General features: G+C 36.2%; 1 pseudogene; it reads left to right on the top strand.

The window, feature by feature from the left end:
• The first annotated feature begins 1136 nt into the window (after positions 1-1136).
• On the top strand, positions 1137-4128 carry LOC100929382 (annotated as a pseudogene).
• Positions 4129-4441: the final 313 nt, after the last annotated feature.

Here is a 4441-nt window from a genome sequence, read left to right as displayed (position 1 = left end):
AATCCATTTCCAATTCCAAATTTATCCCTCTTTCTATTGTATAGCACCACTATTCCAAGAACAAGGAAACTGCCCTGAAGCCAGCAAGAAATTTTTTATTTTCTTTTGTCTCCACTTCTATTTTATCCTTAGAATATACAAGAGAGTTGAGAAGAATTGTGAATGTGAATGAAGAAGGTGAGAAAATGCATGATTCAGGGTTGGTAGAGCCTCAGAATATTCCCATCCAAAAGGTTGGGAAGGATATTTATTAAGAGAATGACTTTGGGTTGTGCATTAATCTAAAACTCTAACATTCATTTTTTCATAGTATATTTACTTCTGATTAAATGTTGTTGGGTGTTTTTTTTTCTTTGCAAGAGTTCCCTTAAGAAACATCCTACAGGGGCAGTTAGGTGGTTCCGTGGATAGAGCACCAGCCCTGAAATCAAGAGGACCTGAGTTTAAATATGATCTCAGACACTTAATACTTCCTAGCTGTATGACCCTGTCACTTAACCCCAATTGCCTCAGGGGAAAAAAAAAAAAAAAATATATATATATATATATATATATATATATATATATCCTGCAAAAATAAACGTAGACAAAAACTTTTAAAAGTTTCTTTTTACTTAAATAGTGTTATTATTCCAAACTGAGTACAAATTCCAAAAATGCTGACAAGTCACTAATCCCAATAAAATATATGGAAGTTAATTATAACTGAAGCGTGCAGAGGTCACCAAAAGATTGTAATCAACAAGATTCACTGAATGAGCACTTTACTGCTGCTAAAGAAACAAGTCATTTTCTCTCCCTTCCTCTCCTCGGACAGACTCAGTGCTAAGAAAAATAAGTCTGAAAACCTAAAATGAAAAAAAAAAAAACTATTGGTGCCTAAATCCAATAGAAGCCTTGAAAGCTTTGACTTTGAACCTTCAAATCAGCTGGTATCAGCACTAATCTTTAGCCTGAATTGATAGTCATTGTTGTTTGTCCTTCATTCATGAAGAGGACCATGACATCAAGGAGGCAATGCCATAACATGTAAGTGAATTGGGTTTAAGTTAAAGAAGGCTATGCAAAGTCATGTCTTACTTTTCCTCCAGAACCATCTGGGTTCAGTGGCCAGATATAGATCAGGACAAGTGGAGATGGTGCTGGATGTAGTGTGAGATCTTGGCCTTTTAAAGCTGAGTTTATAAGGTCTCAGGATTAAGACTAGGGAAGAAATGAAGCAAAGAATTACCTGTTTTACCTAATGCATGTATGTATATACATGTATACACACATACATATATACATAACAGCATTCATACATACACACACACACACACACACACACACGTGTGTGTGTGTGTGTGTGTGTATAAAAATCTAGCAGGGAAAAACAGCCAAGACAGAAACAACTGCTACTTACAATCACTCTGAATCAATCAGGGCACAAACATTGACTAAGTAGACCTTCACCTGGGACTTATAATCAATGAAATTAATCAATCAATGAGAGCCAGAGTTGTTGAATGCCCACTATGAGTGAGGCACTCTGCTGGGTGATAGGAATACAAAGAAAGGCAAAAGATAGTCCCTGTTCTCATGTAGTTCACAGTTTAGTGGAGGAAACAACATGAAAACAACCTTGTGAGAACAAGTTTATATGCAGGATAAATTGGAGATAACCAACAGAGGGAAGGCACTAACATTAAAAGGGATCAGGAAATGTTTCTTGCACAAGATATGATTTTTAGCTGGGACTTAAAGGAAATCAGCAGAGCCAGGAAACAGAGATCAGGAGGGACAATATTCCAGGCATGATAGTTAGTGAAAATGCTCACTCTGCAATTGCCTACTCTCATAATGGCCTGGAATTGATCCTGGGTTCTTTAAGGCCATAAGAGCAGAGTGCAAGCTTTGGCAAATTCTGCCCAAGTAGATAGTCTTCAAAAATGGCTTGATAGATAGAAAGCATATCTGCCATCCTAGGAACTATAGCCATAAATAGGGAAGAAAGGCACATAAAACTTTGCTTTAGGGTATTACAATTTAAATATCCTCTGGATTTGCAGTCCTTCAATAACATAAAGAATTTGTTTAAAAGAATAGTAAGTTTGAATAAAAATCTCCTTTAACAGATATTATCTAACAAATAGACAAGGAATTTAAAGGTGTGCATGAAGTTATCAAAAGAAGAATTGCAAATTATTAACAATCTCAGGAAGCATACTCCAAATCAATAATAATAAAAGTCACTCAAATCAAGGCAACTTTAAAGGTCCACTTCATGTTCAGCAAATTGGCCAAAATGGGAATAATGTTGAAGATGTAGAAAGATAGATACCGTCTTTCTATAAATTAGTATAACTATTATGAAAAGCAATCTAGAATAAGGATAAGCAAGTGATCAAAATTTCCATTTTCTTTTGTCAAGAGACCCATTTCCTATATATACCCCAAGAACTTCAAAGATAGCCACTCAGTGCTGCTGCAATTCTTCTTCCTCACAGCAGAAAAGCTACAACCCTTGACTCCCTAGCATCAGTGTTGAAGGAACCTGCAGTCGACATTGATTTCTAACACTACTTATTCCTGTGTGAGAGTCTACCAACATGGGAAAATGGAGATCATTGCTAATGGCCAAAGAAAAAGGAGCACCTCAACCTATCTCACCTTCACCAACACTTTTCATTAGTAATGCTGCAAAGAATTAAATTGAAATGAATGCTACCAACATAGTATTTGATGCTAAATATCTGAATCGTCACAGATTTGATGATAAAACTGTGCAGTCAGATATGACATATTGGCCTTTCATGGTGGTGAGTTATGTAAGCAGTCTTAAGGTCCAAGTGAAGCACAAAGAGGAGACCAAACATTTCTTTCCAGAAGAAGTATCTTCATGGTCTTGACCAAGATGAAAGCAATTGCTGAAGCATACCTTGAGAAAGCTATTACAAATGATGTCCTCACAATACCAGCTTATTTCATTGATTCCAAATCTCAAACAAACAAAGGTGCTGGAACATCACTGGGTCTCAATGTGCTCCAAATCATCAGTCAATCATCTTCCACTATTGCTTATTACTTGGACAAAAATGTTGGTACTAAAAGAAATGTATTAAGTATTGAGATTAACTCCCTCTGTGAAGTTATTGACTTCTTTACCTCAATCACCCATGCACAATTCAAAGAGCTGAATGATAATCTTTTCCATAACACACTGGACCCTGTGGAAAAGACTTAAGAGATGCCAACCTAGATAAAACATAGATTCATGACATCATCTTGCTGTGTAGTTCCACTTGTATTCCCCAAATCCAGAAGCTTCTGCAAAATATCTTCAGTGGCAAGGTATTCAACTTGAATAAGCATCAATCTTGATGAGGCTTACCTTGAGTAGCTGTCCAGGTTGCAATTTTGATTAGAGAAAAATCGAAGAATGTGTAGGACTTGCTGCTATTGCATGTCACTCTTGTCTGCTTTGGAATTGAAACTGCTACTGGAGTTATGACAGTTCTGATCAAATGTAATACCACCATCCCAACCAGACCCAGACCTTAACCATCTATTTGTACAACCAGTATGATATGTTTATTCAGGTTTATGAAGGCAAGAGAGCAATGACAAAGGATACATATCTGCTTGGCAAGTTTGTGCTCTAAGGAACACACTCACCCTCACCCCCCAGCAACTAGGAGTGTTCCTCAGATTGACTTTGACATTGATGGCATTCTCAATGTTTCATAAAGATTGCAAAGATCATCTGAGCAAAGAAGACATTGAACTCATACTACAAGAAGCTGAGAAACAGAGAGACAAAATGACTTCCAAAAATTCTCCTTATTCTTGTGCTTTCAACATTAAAACTACTGTAGAGAATGAAAAATTACAAGGCAAAATTGATTATGAAAACAGAAAATTTTTGACAAATGTAATGAAATAATCAACTGGCTGAATAAAAAACAGACTTCTGAGAAAGAAGAATTTGAGCATCAGCAGAAAAAATTGGAGGTCTGCAACTTCATGATTGCTAAGCTGTACCAGAGTGCAGGGGGCATGCCAGGAGACATGCCTGGTGGATTTCCAGACAGTGGATCAGCCCTATTTGGAGGTGCCTTTTCTGGACCCATCATTGAAGAGGTTGACTAAATGCACCAGAAAAATAGCATTCTACAGAGTTTTTCAAAAATTGAAGGACTCAAATTTGTAGCCAAGGTAGTATCAGTTTAAAATAACTTTGAAGCTACCATGTAGATCTGAATACTTGAATGTGTGTAGAAGAGGAGAAATGAACAACATTTCTACCTTAAAAGTTATGTAAACAAATGGAAATACATTTTTGTCCTGAAGAAAAAAATATTTTTTAAATTGGTACCATAAAAAAAAGTTCAAAGACAAAAATATCCTACAAACTCTGAAATTTTTATTACAACATTTTATGTAATAGCAAAGATAAGAAAAC

The sequence above is a fragment of the Sarcophilus harrisii genome, chromosome 1 (genome assembly GCF_902635505.1).
Source record: "Sarcophilus harrisii chromosome 1, mSarHar1.11, whole genome shotgun sequence".
Lineage (NCBI taxonomy): Eukaryota > Metazoa > Chordata > Mammalia > Dasyuromorphia > Dasyuridae > Sarcophilus > Sarcophilus harrisii.
The sequence above is the reverse complement of the archived record's forward strand: the minus strand, read 5'-3'. Positions and strand labels throughout refer to the sequence as shown.